The sequence below is a fragment of the Dermacentor andersoni genome, chromosome 6 (assembly GCF_023375885.2).
Source record: "Dermacentor andersoni chromosome 6, qqDerAnde1_hic_scaffold, whole genome shotgun sequence".
Taxonomy (NCBI): domain Eukaryota; kingdom Metazoa; phylum Arthropoda; class Arachnida; order Ixodida; family Ixodidae; genus Dermacentor; species Dermacentor andersoni.
The window spans coordinates 148976496-148992721 of NC_092819.1; positions in this window are offsets into that span (position 1 = coordinate 148976496).

Here is a 16226-nt window from a genome sequence, read left to right on the forward strand (position 1 = left end):
AACTGGTACGTTTAACATCTCACGCCCTTGTGCAACTCTCTTAATTCACAAGTTTGCAGAACGATTGAAGTAAGAGGCGCAGTTTAGGGCCAAGGTTCAACTGCGTTCTCATGAAGTGCAACACGTGCACATCAAGTTTCTTTGGTTCCAATTTGTAAATGCATCATTACGTGACCCAAAGTTCTAATAGTCGATATAACTTATTCAACTGTGATTTTGTAGTCTCAAATCAACTGAAATAATAGTTGTCTGCACACAGCCTCACTGATACGAATAATTGTAGCTCCTGTACTGAGAGATGCGATGACTGATCTGCCGTCCATGAGAGCTTTAAAGTGCGTTAGTGAAACTATGGAACGCTCGTCCCCATTTGACGACGTTGTCTCAAGAGCGCATAAGTTGCCCCGGCGCGGATGTCTACTGTGCCAATGAAACTGTCGGGGGAAAGCAGCAGCACAGCAGTGTTTATATTCGTTTCGCGAAGCACGCGGGCTAGATGCCAAGGTTGAGTGCTGCGGTCAACTGAAGATATGTGGATCCCTTGGCATTGTACTTATAGTTCCAGTAACAGAAAGTCATCTCATTCGTTTTATGGAACTTTCGACCTTCTGGGCAGCGGCCAGCCACTCTGATGGTGAAGTGAAAAATAGTCCGGCAAGCACTAGTTCCACATCGGGAGGAACACTGTCCGACAACCCAGACATGATGTGGCACTATATAGAGTCGGCCAAGGCACCGAACCGTCTACTCTCGTCACATTACTCTTTTATGGTCTGGCCTCCTTTCAGCCGGTAGTGAATGAATAGCCGAAAGCCAACTCCATGGGCTGTCGCAAAGCGGTCCAGTATGCCGCGCTTGGTGTAGTCACATGATTCATTGTTGCCGGCTCGTTGTTGCCGTTGTTGGGTACCACCTGAACGCTTTCCCTTCGATGTACTGGTTGAAGCGACTGACCTGATTGCACTGGGTCCATGTTGCTTCGGCCGCCTTCATCTCGAAAAGACGGAGCCACTTATCGATGGTGTTGTGATCTAGGTCTCAGTTCATGGTCCGGGCTGCGGCGTCTTACAGAAGGTTGCTTGCCTACGCCGTCGGGGCGCCTAAAGCATGTTAGCTAGCCTGCGCTATACCGGGGTGTCACACTAAGCTGGCTAAGCGGAACCACGCTGTCGTCCATATCTATCGCCGAGAGTTGCCTATTGGTGAGGAGATGAATTCGGGAGGTTGAAGGAAATGAGAAACGGGTTGATTTTACATATTTGCACAACTGGCTCTGCATATGGGAGCACACTCCATGCAGGAGCACTTTAAATGTCTGAGCTTACTACATGTCTGAGCACACAGATAAGCTCCAAGTGTACCCGGTTTCAAAACAGTCGTTTTCCCTTGATAACTAGATAAGGGAACCTGGTGACCGCGTCTCATTAAGTCATAATGGGCGAACTCTTCGCAAAATCTCACCAATGCTCGTACCACCTTACTGGACTCCGCCTCCGATATCTAGCCTTTGAACATGCCTACGAAGAAAAGACTAGGCAATCTATAAACTGGCGTTCACGTTCTTTCCACGAAGTCGTCGACACTGCTTCCTTGATATCTGTGACAGTCAGCCTGTGAGGGTCGCTAGAGTGGCCGTCGAGGTCGTTACCGCTTCCACGGAGGGAGGGGCGGTTGTCGCCTCCAAGTTAGCGTCTTTGTTTGCGCATCACTGTCGGTGTCGAGCCCCGTCGCCGTCTAGGCGGGCGCTATACCTCGTGGGGAGCAGTCAAAGAGTGCGCATGGTCGTTTTGGGACTGTTGTGCCACACATATTTCGGCGAGCATTCATCGTGGTTACTTGGGCTTTCCCGCACTCTGCTGGTGCCCAGCCCTATATGCAAGACGGGTGACGGACTCAGCACTAATGACTCAAAAGTTCTGTACTCAAAGTGAAACGGTGAATGGTCACCAAGCTTCAAATCTTCTCCTGTGACGAGAAGGGATGCAACACGGGTGATTTGAGCACGCGTCCCACCTCGTCCTGCTGTCAACAGGAAGGCGAGGGTACTTAAGGCAGAACCGACCGGTTAGAACCGGTTAGAAGAGAGAGTCGCCGCCACCCGCCCCGTTTGTCTGCTGCGCTCTTAGCGGCACTTGTACGCTGATTATGCTATTTCTGTACATATTGTATAAGGCTTTTCATCTCCTCTTTGCGTGCTCCAAGAATATGTCTCTCGCCCTCACGCCGAAGTCACAACAGTTAATGGCAGCTTTGGGATTGCCGAACGAATTAATATCATCAGGACGGAACAACGGGAACGTCTTCTGGCAGATCTTTGCGCTGCCGCACGGTGAGCAGAGGCTTCGGCGTTGTCATGACAGGTTAATGAGGTTGGTATTGTCTGAGTCTGTAATGTCAGAAGTAAGAGATTTGCCATGGCTGAGACGCGCTACATTTATTCTAAAGCACGCGTGCTATCTGTCGTCCCTTCCTCCAGCATTTCCAGCCTCAGGTGTCACAAATGCATATATTGTAGTGGGGAATATGCATGTAGCGCTGTGCGCACTTCCATCGCTTCGGCGCGAGACCCGAGGTCGAGCTGCTGATGCCCAGAGCTAGGACTGGTCATACATGTAGAACTACTTGTGTAGAGCTACATATATGAGTGAGTGAGTGTGTGCGCGTGCGTGCGTGCGTGCGTGTGTGTGTGTGTGTGTGTGTGTGTGTGTGTGTGTGTGTGTGTGTGTGTGTGTGTGTGTGTGTGTGTGTGTGTGTGTGTGTGTGTGTGTGCGTGTGTGTGTGTGTGTGTGTGTGTGTGTGTGTGTGTGTGTGTGTGTGTGTGTGTGTGTGTGTGCGCGCGCGCGTCCGTGCGCGCGTGCGTGTGTGCGTGTGTGCGTGTGCGTGTGTGTGTGTGTGTGTGTGTGTGTGTGTGTGTGTGTGTGTTTAAAAATCCCAAATACGACAGGCTGTTAATCAGTAATCAGACCTGTTGCATGTTGCACACTTTCATTTCTTCAACGGCTACATCCCCTCGAGCCACCTATTTCGTGCTATGGGGCGCCATGTTGCACCGCCGAAACTATCAGCCAGTTGGTCGCAAATTGCTGCTAGTCATAGCTCAACATTTGCGTTCCGACTTATGCACGTATTTCCACGCCGACCCACAACAAGCTCGTGCGGGCGTCCTGAAAACCTACGACGGCTCCGCCAGTCGTACTACTGCCGCGGCATGTATTGTTAGGTCCGCAAATACATTTGGTCGTGTGAAACCTCTCAGCGACGTTAGACATCTCCTCACACAACAGGCCCTCTGCAACATTTACCGTGTCCTGCACGTCCTTTTGACCGGGTTGTCATCGACATTTATGGGCCGGTTTCGTGCTCTGCTAGCGGAAATCGTAGGATAATTGGGACCGTAGACCACGTAACAAGATACGCCGAAACTGCTGCACTTGCTTCGGCTGCTGCTCTCGGCGTCGCCGTGTTCATCTTAGGGTATTTCATCTTATGGCACGACGCACCGCGAGAACTGCTCAGCGAGCGATGCCGTGTCTTCTTGTCCGAAGTTGTTGATGAGCTACTCGCCGCGTGCCGCACTATTTACCGCACCACTACGGCGTATCACCAACAGACTAATAGTCTAACGGAGCAATTGAACTGCACTCTTCGTAACATGCTCACAATGTATGTTGCGTTTGATCATTCCAACTGGGGCGACGTCCTACCTTTTGTGACGTACGCGTGTAAAACCGCCGCTCAGGCTACGGCAGGCTTCTCACCATTTTTTTTTCTTCTTTACGGACGTGAACCATCCTCTACCCTCGACACCGTACTACCGTATCATCCGGATGCTTCTGAATTCATACCTCTTTCCGAAACTGCTTGCCATGCTGAAGAATGCCGTCAACCGGCTCGCTCATTCACGTCGGATGCCTAAGGCATCCAAAAAGATCGCCGCCACAACTATCAGCCTGCACAGCCCTTCCCTGTGGATTGTCACGCCTGGCTTTGGCTGCCCTTCCACTCTCCAGGCCTTAGCCCAAAGCTTGCTCCTAAATATCGGAATCCGTACCGGATTGGCGAGTGAACGTCGCCTCTGAACTACGTTGTCGAACTGGTGTCGCCATCTTTGGATAAGCGCCACCATGTCCGCGAGAGTGTTCAAGTCAGCCACCTGAAGCCGTAACACGACCCCCTCATCGTGTCATCACCTTAGGTCGCCAGGATGGCTCATCTTCGCAGCGGGGCAAATTGTAGTGCGGAATATGCATGTAGCTCTCTGCGAACTTCCATCGCTTCGGCGCGAGACCCTAGCTCGAGCTGATGATGCCCAGAGCTAGGACTGGTCATACAGAGCTACTCAGACGATCTTCAATAAATCCCGTTTTCAATATATATATACATATATATATATATATATATATATATATATATATATATATATATATATATATTTCCGTACAAGACAGGCCGTTAATCAGACCTGTTGGATTTTGCACACTTTCTTTCAATTGCAATGCAGTCGCAATGCAGTAGCAATGCAATAGCAATGCTGCAATGCCCTGAATGTGTCCTGTGAAATCATTCGCTTTGTTACCGTGTCATTAAACTTACTCCTAATTTTCGCGTCAAGTTACTGCGTCATGACATAATTTTTCTCACTGCCAGCGCGCACATTGTTTGACCAAATTCAGCTACGTGAATTTGTACTATACGTCGGATAAACGTGCTTTTTTACTACTGACATGTTATCAATTACTCAAGATGCACGCATTTAGACGAGAAGGCTCTGTTCTTCCTTTCTCAAACTTTGAATTCAAGCGAGCAATGTTTCAATGGTAGCAAAAATCTTCACTACTAACATCCTGCGTTTTACCTGTGCTGCGAGTAATCCATTGCACATGTTTTTCGGCGTTCTTGTACCGACGGACAATCACATCTACGTAAAGAATAGCAGCTTGGGAGTTCACTGTAGACGACACTGTGCTGAAAAAAAACAAGACAGGTGCCAAATTTACAAATCTTTTTGTTTGTAAGAGCTTTTTTTTCACTGGCCAGTGTCCTTCTCTAATAACATGTACAAGATCATGAATTGCTGAATCCTGCCCTTACGAACTGTTCTAACATAGCATTTTTTTTTATTACGAGTTGTGAGAGTATCGATTGAATTACATATTGCAATATGAAATCAATTCTAAGCGATTTTTTTAATTTTCTAAAAGAATCATCAGAACAATTTGTAACACATCTCACTAAACGTAGTTTATAAACATATAACACAAATGACTAGTGCGACGACCGCATTCCTTGCACTAAAAGCTAAATTATTTGAATAAATTAACATAAACGCATCCTTGTTTCCGAACCTACGAAACATGACAGGGGATAGCCTCTTCTTGATGCATTATATCGTTTCTCCTATCCCTGTGTTGTATAAGAGCATTGTCGTAGGTACAGCAACTTTGCAACATGCAAAGAAGTTTTTCCAGCGTACCTTCAAACTTTCTGCACCTGTCATTTAGCCTTGATCCGTTCGTTAACATGCGAATATGTCTACCTCAGAACAACGTGTGCTTTTCGCCGCATAAATCTTTTCTACCTCACTCTGCGATTATCTCAGCACCGCTCTTTGAGCTTTACTTTGTCTTGACCGCCAAACGAGCGACGCTTTGCCTTATTTTCGTTCATAAGCGAATTTGACTGGCTTTTCACTGTCATGTCCTAGCGTTCATTGCATGTACCTTAAGATCTCACACTTATTACCACGAAAGTGCTTTATACCGGGGCCCACGCCTGACGTCCCTAATGGATGTGACGTTGGCGCCAAGGAGTAATATAGCTGGCTGGTTGCAACACTGTAGAAGCTACACGAATTCTTTTTCAATAGGAATGCTGAATGCCCCTCGAGATTTGCTCATCCGCACCGCGTCGTCTGCTCAGCGCCTGCTTGCCATCCTGTTACATGCGCCATGGTTGGTGGATTGACGCAAAACATGTTTTGACGTCGTAGCCATAAGCTGCGTTTACATGCATGCCACAGCAGGGCTTCGCTTTATATGTGCGCTTTCCCTGCAATTACCTTGCAGCTCCCTTAGCAAGCAGTATGGGCGAATGCCCTTACAAATGTTATCCTGCACCACAGCGTCTGCTCGGCGTCTACTTGGCGTTTTCTCGCTACCGTTATCACGTACCACGCAAGAGCGGGGTACTAAATGAATGATGCAGTGAAAGATTAGCCTCTTATAGCGTTCCACATCGTCAACACATCACCTCTGCTAATTCTGTAGTGCCATCTGCCAAATAGAAATCAAACGAGTTTTATGGCTCGGTGGCGTGTCTGTAGTTCTAGAAGCGTGAAATCATACAGCCCATCTCAATGTTTACGACAAAACATACCTAATGACTTGACCTCAGCTTGAGATGAGACGTAGCTATGACGAATTTCGCCGCTTGTTTCTTGCCGACAGGACGGAGAGGCAGTAAAAAGCGCGAATTCGGATTGAAGCGGGTGGTAGGCAATGTATAAGCGCTGTCACGTTGCTATATATAGTTGATCACGGTTATGGGGGCTATTACGATTACCGGCGGTAACTGCCACTGTAGTTGTCAGTATATGACGCGCATGCGCAAACGCCCTAGCATGTCATGTATCGCTGTACCATATCATGTAGCGATCAAAAATCACGCTCTCTAGTGTATATGCAGTAATGAGCCAGTTACGCCCGGAACTATATACCGCTGCACAAGGATGTTACTTGTGTACGCATTGTACATTCGGCGGCGCTACAAGTGAGATGGAGATTGGAGCGGTGAAACGATGTACTGCATCATGACATTAACGAGCGCCGACAGGGAGCGCTTCTGTAGTCACAGCGCTAAAGTCCCTCTACTACAAAGCGCAACGGAGGCTCCAAGGCGGTATAGCCTGGTGTTGGCAATTTGCGCACATGGTTTGTCTTTCGCTTCGGTGTGTGGCATGTGGTGCCTCGTCGTCTACGGAGTGCAGCTTTAACACTCACCAGCAGTGCTTGAACGCCGCCTACTGCTTCGCTTGCGATTACAGTAACTAAGAAATTGCTGCGCTAAGCGGCGCAGGAAGACAACATCGTCGACAGGCGAATCATCTCGCTTTGGTCCGGCGAGAGACACGCCAGCGTGACGCAGAACGCGTTCGCGCGTTCGCGGCGGCTGCTGCGAACTCTGCCGCTCGCATTTTTGAGGTTAAGCGCGTCGCAACTCAACTGGCTGCCCAAGACACTACGGCGTCGGACCAAAATGCTGTACCGGCGCCGAAGCGATTCGCCAGCTAGGCGCTGCTCGCCAAGAGGACGCCGCACGCCAAGCGAAACCGAAACACGATCGCCGGCCCTCAAATCGTGCGCACTTCGCTGCAGAGAACTATGAGTTCGCGATTGATTGATTGATTGATTGAAAACATCTTTATTTTCAGGATATTCGTAGAACTCGTGGGTGGGCCGCCTATTCCGGTAGCCCACTGGTTATTGCTGCTGCGCTGGCCCTCCCCACCAGCCAGTGCTGACGGTCAGGATCATCGCTGAGCAGAATAGCCTCCCACTGCTCTTTTGAGGGATTTGGAATGGGGTCAACTATGGGATTAAATTGGCAAGCCCACACCATGTGGTAGAGGTTAGCTACCTGTCCACAGTGTGGGCATTGCGGGGAGTATAGTGTAGGGTACCACTGGTGTAACTTAGCTGGCGTTGGGTATGTATTAGTTTGCAGTCTCCTAAGAGTGTTCTCTTCCAACTTATTGAGGGATTTATGTGGTGTTGGGTACTCCTTCCTGGCTGTTCTGTATGGTGCGAGGTTGTCAGCATACACTGCTAAAGCAGTTAGGTCCCAGCATTCTTCACGGTCATCAGGGGGAGACGCCCGGTATAGAAGAGCTCGGGCATGCCTGTGAGCGGCTTCGTTTCCTCCTGGTAGTTCCAGGTGACCGGGAAACCAGATGACTGAGGCTTGGCTGGGTGGATGCTTAGTCAGCAATGACAACCCTGACCGGTGAATTAATCCGTTATTGAAGTTGCGACAGGCGTTCTGGGAGTCAGTGAGCACATCGGCGTTGGGGTTAGATGCTATAGCTAATGCAATAGCTGCTTCCTCTGCGTGAGTGGGGTTGGATGTTTTGATCGAGGCGCAATTCACCATCAATCCTGAAGGCGTTGAGACCACAATAGTCATCACTCCATTCTTTGGCCCTGCGGCGTCCACATAGAGGGTGTTAGGTTGCTCGTCCCATTTCTTCTGCAGGGCTTCCCCTCTTGCTTTTCTCCTTTCGATGTTATATGCGGGATGCATGTTCCGCGGAATGGGGTACACGTTGATGCGTCTCCTCACATCACGTGGTACTTCTTCCCTTTGGTCTATCGTATAGGGCAGATTAATATGGATCTTTTCTAGCAGATCTCTACCTGGTTTTGTGAGTGCGAGCCTATTGAGTTGTGAGAGGTATTGTGCTTCCCACATCTCTTTGAGGGTATTATGTACTCCTAGAGCCATGAGCTTTGCCGTTGGCGTGGAGTTTGGTAGGCCCAGTGCCGTCTTGTAGGCCTTCCGGATCAGTGTCTCCAACTTTTCAATTTCCGACTTGGAGAGGTTAAGGAATGCCGTCCCGTACATTATCCGAGAAATCACGAAAGCCTGCACTAAGCGGATGGCGTCCCTTTCCTTCATGCCATGGTGCTTATTTCTGATACGATGCATCATCCGGAGGATTTGCTCGGTGGATGTTGTAAGCTTCTTCATAGTGGTGGTATTCTGTCGCCCCTGCGGGATATACAGCCCTAGGATCTTGATCTCAGTGGGTTTCGGTACTGAGTGGTTGTCTATATAAACCGTGATGTTCTGTGCCAGGGGTGTCCTCGGGTTCTTCAGGATGAGCAACTCGGACTTTTCCGGCGCACACTGGAGGCCTCTTTCCCTGGCGTACTGGTCCACCGTGTCCGCTGCTGCTTGAAGACGCTCCTCGATCTCGGCGTCACTCCCCGAGTTGCACCAGACAGTGATATCATCCGCATACAATGTGTGTTTGATACCCGGGATTTCGGAGAGAAGGCCTGGGAGATCTTTCATAGCCAAATTGAACAAAAGGGGTGACAGTACCGCCCCTTGCGGAGTTCCTCTCGGGCCTAGAGTGATGGGATCTGATTTTATTCCACCGAAGTTTATAGTGGCTTGCCTTGCTGATAAGAAGTTTTTGACATAGTTGTAGGTTCTGGCGCCACAGTTGGTGTCAGCGAGGCTTTGAAGAATATTTTTATGCAGAACGTTGTCAAACGCTCCTTTCAAATCAAGTGCCAGGATGGCCCTTGTCTGTGACTTGGGGGGTGTCTCGAGGAGATCCTTGTACAGGTACAAGAGGGCGTCCTGGGTCGATAGGTGAGGGCGAAAGCCGAATTGAGTGTTAGGTAGGAGGTTGTTCTCTTCTAAGTATCTACTGAGTCTCGTGTTGATGACCCTCTCTATGAGCTTGCCTAAACACGAGGTCAGCGATATCGGTCTAAGATTATCCAGTTTAAGGGGTTTGTTCGGCTTCGGAATAAAGCGAACCTCGGCCGTCTTCCAGGATATTGGTAGCGTTCCTGTAGCCCAATGCTGCTCGTTGAAGCATTCCACCAGCGAGGTGATGGTGTCATCGCTGAGGTTAAATAAGAGCTTTGCTGTTATTTGATCTGGACCTGGAGCTGCATTTTTTCTCATGGCCGCAATTTCTGCTTTGATCTCTTCTTTCGTGAGTGGGATGTCCAGCTTCGCATTCGGCAGCCCGGAATACTCCGGTTGTTCCACTACTGGGTCCGTGCACAGATACCTGGTCTTGAGCTTTTCCATCAACTCTGTGTCCGTACCCGGGATGGTGTGTACAATCTTCGTGAGCCTGTCTTTAGTGGCCGACTTGCTGCTGCTGGGGTCGATTAGGACACGCAGGAGCTTCCAAGTCTTTGACACACCTAGCTTCCCCTGAATACCATCGCAGAGCGTATTCCAGTTCTGTCTGGCCAAGGATATGGCGTAGGATTCTGCCTTTTTGTTTATCTCGTCTATTTTTTTCCTGAGTTTGCGGTTAAGCCGCTGTCTTCGCCATCTCTTTGTCAATGAGTGTCTTGCTTCCCATAAATGTAGAAGGTGCGGATCGACCGCTGGACAATCTTCTGTCGTGCAGACCTCTTTCGTAAAGGCTTTCAAAGCTTGCACCTCACCCTTAACCCATTCCTCTAGGTTTGTAATAGGGTTTGCAGTAGATGCCCGGGCCTGTCTCCACCTGTCCCAGTTCGTAATTCTTGCGATACCTATTTTGCGTTTGCACGCGTTTGTGCTTATCTCCAGAGAGAGGATGAAGTGATCGCTTCCCAGGTGCTGTTCGGTATTCTTCCAAATCGCACTGTTTATGTTCTTGGTCAACGTCAGGTCCGGACACGTATCTCTACTAACACTGTTTCCCAGCCTCGTAGGGTAAGTGGGATCGGTGAGGATCGATAGCCCTTCTTGCGTCACCGCTTCTTCCAGTTTTCTGCCTTTTGGTGTCGCCGCCGGGTAGCCCCATGAAGGGTGCGGTGCGTTGAAGTCACCCCCAATCACGCAGGGGGCATGGCCCGCTAAGCTCAGAAATTTCTTTATGAGGGAACCCAATCTTGCGTGCCTGTCTTTGGGAGGGCTGTAAACATTCAATACATGCGTGCTTGTCGCTCCTCTTTGGAGAGGAAGAATAGTAATATAGCAGTGCGCAATATCCGGCTCGAAAGGGTCGTGCAGTATGGCAGTGTATAGTTTGTGCACTAACGTGGCAGTTAACTGGTCTTGCTGATAAGTCACATAGTCTTGGAGTTTGATAGGTATTAGGTGGGGTTCTTGAATTAGGATAGCTGCCGGTGGGTCTGATTCCTGAGATAGTAGGAGATGAAGAGCCGCCTGCTTTCTCTTGTAGCCCCGGCAGTTCCACTGCCAGATCTTTATTCTAGGTTTGGCTGGCATGGTGAGTCCGTATCGGAGGGCTCGTCCACTTGCATTGTACGAGCGAATTTGGACTTATGTCTTTTATCCGCATGTCCTTCCGAAGTGCAGAAATTGCCGTCTCCGTGTATCGTCTGTTGTTTGCAATCTGCTCTCGAATTTCTTGGAATTGGGCGTTCACGTAAATTGGAAAGGCTCGAAACTCCTCCTTGAAGGATCGGAGTTCTTGGATAATTTGTTGGTAGACCTCGCCTAAGGCAGGTTGGGAGCTAGGCACCTGCTGTGTTTGGCTTTGAGGAGTCGGCTGAGTTACCGGCGTTATTCCATTAGTAGTGGCTCGCCTAAGCTCTTGGTTTTGGATTGTTAAAGCGCTGACTTGTTTTTTAAGACTTTCTATCTCTTTTTTGAGTGCTGCCAACTGCGTGTTATTCTGCGGGGAGTGCGAGGGGAGGGGAGGCCACTCTGCAAAGCTCACCTTCGAATCTGAGAGCTGACCCGAGGACGTCTTCTTCAGCGCCCCGGTGGTCTTCGTGAGGTTCTCCTTCCCTTGTTCTTTACCCGCCTCCACTTGACTGGCGTTCTGGTTGGAGCCGGTTGCCCGGTGTCTCGAGCTCGAACGGCCGCGAGAGGTGGAACGAGAGTGGGAGACTGATGACGACGCTCCTCGCCATCGCTGTTCACGCTGCTTCTTCTGCCTCGGCCTGCTCCTACCTTCTTCAAGTTCCGTTGTTGATGCCGCGTTTGATGATGTGGCACTAGCGTTCTTGTTCAGCGGTCTGTGGAATTTCTCCTTGCAGTCCCTTGAATAAGTCTTGTGCGGACCCTTGCACAGCGCGCAAACGGGCGCGCACTCGTGCGTCTCATCTGGACTCGGCGTTCCACAGTTCTGGCAAGCAGCCCCCTTGGGTTTCGGGCAGACGTCTGCTCGGTGACCTCGCATTCCACAGTTGATGCAAGCCGCCCTCGTTTTCCGGTAGATGTAGCAGCGGCGCTCTGACCACCCGTAGTTGACCGTGAATGGAACTTTCTGGCCGGCGAAGACGATGACTGCCGACGTAGTCTTGCCCAGACGGCGCGCTCCCAGGATTGTATGGCTGGGTGAGGAGACGTCTTGGAAGATAGAGTCATCACCCACTTCAGGCTTGATATTATGTATTACACCCCTGCAAACATCCTCTGGCAAGGCAACGTAGGCGGTGACTGTTATACTCTTGCCGTCGAGGTGCAGGCTATTAAGCTTGGCGAGGCGGAACGCATCTTCCTCACAGTGAGTACATATCATTATAATGTTCTGCTGGCTAACAACGCGCAGGGTTGGCTTTTCTTGTAGCGGTGCGTCGAGGGCCGCTTGGATCCCTAATTCGAGATCGAAGGAGCGTGGAGCCATATATTGCAGATCCACCGTGGTTTTAGGTCGGATGATGACCTTGTATGGAAAATTCTTTAAACTCGGTAGACGCGGAAGTCTCGGTGCGGGAGGCTCTCGGCGTTCTTTCTGCTCCGGCTCTTGCTTGGGAGCTGTCGATTTAGCTTGCGCCGCTCTTTCGTTGTTGCGCCGGGACCATATGTTCCAGCCATGGCTGTTGTCTTCCTTCGGGAGATCCTGCGGGGGCATCAGCTGCTGCTGGGATGTTGGTACATGACTTAAGTCCATCTCCGTCGGGTCGTAGCCTCTTAGGGAATTCATAGTATTCGCAGTAGTCATGAGTGAAGCGGGAGCACTCACCGGCGAACGTCGTTAGACCCAGCGTTGCGCGAACGCCATGCCGCGCATCCGCGGGCGCACCTGCGTCTCCGCTGCGGTGATGCACCCAAACCACTCGGCCGTTAGGGTTAGCGCTCTTCTCGTGGTGCTGAGAAGCCAGACAGTCTTTACCGCCGAGAATATGGCACTCACAGGTTCACTGGTGGTACCAGGCGATGCCAGGCGTTGAAGGGAACCCGTGGATGGTAAATGTACGGTGGTCCAATATTGTAATCCGCCGCAATCGAAAATTGTCAACGGAGCCCATGCATCGAACGTCCGCTCTTGACGAACGCTTGCAGCGCCCCTATGAGTTCGCGAAGCAAACATGTGACAGCTCCTGTGCAGAGAAGTTTCACTTTCGTGTTCTAGCGATTGCAACGCGACAGCGTTAAGGAGCTTATGTCGCAGAAAAGCTGGTGTCGTCGGCGTCGGCGGCGTTGGCCGTGGGCGAAAAATGGCGGAAGGCAATTCATAAATAAAAACAACTTGCAAAATGGGCTGGGTGGGAATCAAACCAGGGTCTCCGGAGTGTGAGACGGAGACGCTACCACTCAGCCATGAGTTCGATGGTTCAAAGCGCGACAAAAGCGCCTCTAGTGAATGCGGTGTTGCCTTAGAAACGTGCCGTAGAAAGTTATAATGCGGTATATATCGGTAATTATGAGCATGTAAATTACAGAAGTCGCAGTTAAACGAGTAGCGAAGTACGTTTCCGCTACATTTCTTCTGCGCTTGGCGCACACGCAGAGCCATCTTGCGGCAAACACAGAAGACCCCCTCCTCGCAATGTACGGCGCTGCCCCGACAGGTGGCGCGCCACTCACCCGCTACTCCCCTTCGTCTCGTTTGAGCGCATTGGGGCCGTGCGGGGACCGGTGCGAGCATGCCCCAATATCCTTGCCTTTCATAAGTTTTCTCGCTCTCACCCCTTCCAACTTCCAGCGTGCGTCTCTCGAACCCTCGTGCTTAGGCGACGCGGCTCCGCTTTGCGCTCACAGCGCGATTCCTCGGTGCAGCGTCCGATGCGGGACGCCTCTAACGTGATCGCTGCGCCGTAGCGCGTCTGCTGGGAAAGCGTCCCCTGCGATGTGTGCCGCGCTACTGGTGAGGAGTCATGCGTCTGCGTGGTGCTCCCAAGCTAGATAGAGGACGATCCCATCGAGGCGTCTGCCCCATGATCACGCCTGCCTTCATGGCGCGTCGCGGCCCGGCTGTCCGTGCCGATCACGGCGTTTGGCTCGTGTAGATAGTTTCTCCCTCCGAGACACCGAGTCCTTTGGTTCGTTCCGCTTGCTCAAGGGCACGTTTCGTTGCCGCGCCGAACGCTGCGTTGCTCGGCGCTCACCGCGTGATTGGTGGGTGCCAAGTCCGGTGCGGGGCGCCTTGTAAGTGATCGCTGCGCCGTAGCGCATTGTCTTACACCCCTTGGCGGGTCGACGGGAACGCTATCGCGTTCCGCTCTTGAAGGCGAAGCTTAAGCGTCCTCCTATTTTTTTATGAAACAACAATCAACCCTAATTTCCTTTCACATGTCCCAAGCTATTGGAGGGACTACTTAATTTCCGTAGTTTGGGTATGGTATCTGTAGGCTTTCAGGTGTCGTTGGCCTTCCACGCCAAGGGTTTCTATTTTGTTGTGTGCATGTCATATACAGACAACTTTATTCATTTATTTTTTCGCGGCCTCCATATCGCGTCTCGTGTAATGGACGAATTCCTACCGTGCGATTTTGCGATTTAAGAAGGCACCCACAGCGACATCCCACTGATGGCTTTGTGTACGGAACGTGTATGTAAGACTTAATATTCTCTCTCACAAAGCTAAGGTTTTGACACGGAGCCAAGTACTGAATTAACTTGTATTGGGACTATAATTCATTTTTTTGTTAACTTGGGCGTATCGAGCCTTCTCTAAATCCACGCAATATTTTTCGTCGTTGCTTTCACCGCGAACTTGTCGTCCACCATAATTTCTGTCTTAATCATGTAGCACCGAAGAGAAACTACTGGGCATTGCCTTACGTTTCAAAAAGTGGTCTGCTGAAAAAAATTCGTGGTTTTAATTTGTTGCGTAATATTGCGATAGCACTCGCGTAATATCTATAAAGTCGTGTATTAAGGTATATATCACATTGTCCCTGTTCCTTATTACTAAAACATTTGTGCTACCTTGTTGCAGCGCTCACGACTCCAGCGAGAAAGAGCCCCGAAAGCCCGGGCACATTGATGAGGTACGTTTTAACGTAGTATGGCAAGACCTGGAAAGGGAAATTTTTGTTGCCATATTGCTTATCCAATCGGAAGTCACAGCAACAGAAATAACTTCAAGGCAGTGCAGATAAATATAATAAATAGCAGTGTTTTTCGCCTTTCACCAAGCTAGCATTGTCAACCCGATAATCATACAGATTCTTCCTGCCATCACTGTATTGTGTATGCGCATTGTCATACGTACAGCAACTTTGCAGCATGCAAAAAAGCTTTTGCAGCACGCCTTCGAAAGCTTAAGGTAGCACACACGTGTACAATGTCGCATAATCCAGGATATGCAACATTAAATAAATGGATGATATTCTCTTGTGTTAACAAGCAACGATTCTTACAACTATATACGAGTCATCAATGTACGTATTACAAATGTTATTTTTGTTAAATTTTCTACTGATTTGTCTCAGTAATCATCTTACTTAGAACAGACACTTTGGTGCTGGCACGAGAAAAAAGGAGTAAATGAGAAGCTGGCTAGCTGCCAGCATCACCTGGTCAACGCCCGAAATGGCTCCCATTAAGCTAGGGTCACAGCCATGAAACCAGATGGTCATCGCCACTCCGAGAGAAAAAGCGGCAAAATAGAACACAACGATGAGGACCGCACCAGCACAGGTTGTTCTGTGGAAAGCAGTAAGTAACAAAAGATGGTTATATCATTAATTGGCAGCGTTAGTCAGCAGCGTAAACGCATATTATGCAATTTCTTCTGATAAGAAGTATTTCAAAGGGAGAAGTTGCACTAAGCGCTTCGATTTGCTGGAACGTTGAAGATTTGTTAAATTGTCAGTATCATTCTAGTCTTCTAAAGTACTACTAAAACATATTTTCTAAGTTGTAGAAACGCTACCGCACGTTTCTCGCACATAAAATAAATGATACCAAGCACGAAGCTTAGAAATGCTAAGAAATTTTCATTTGTACTAAATTTGGCCTTGCCGTTCCCTAAGTCATAGACATGAGATCGTCATTACAAATACGAAAATTCACTCACGTTCAGTACCGATGATGTTACGAATAATTACATTACTCACAGAAGTATATGTAAGAGTGCTTCGGGCTTTTATTTTGGCTACACATCCGTGAGGCATCCGCAGCGATCGCAGGAACCTAGCCAGCCAGTGTGCCATGATGCCCTGGTTGTATGTGACGACAATTGCATGCATCCGTAAGCTCGACACGTTCTATGCGGCCGCAGCCTTTCACAATAAGAATCAACCCGACATTCCCTATTCGGTTGTCCAGAGGTTGGAAATGGCAGTGGC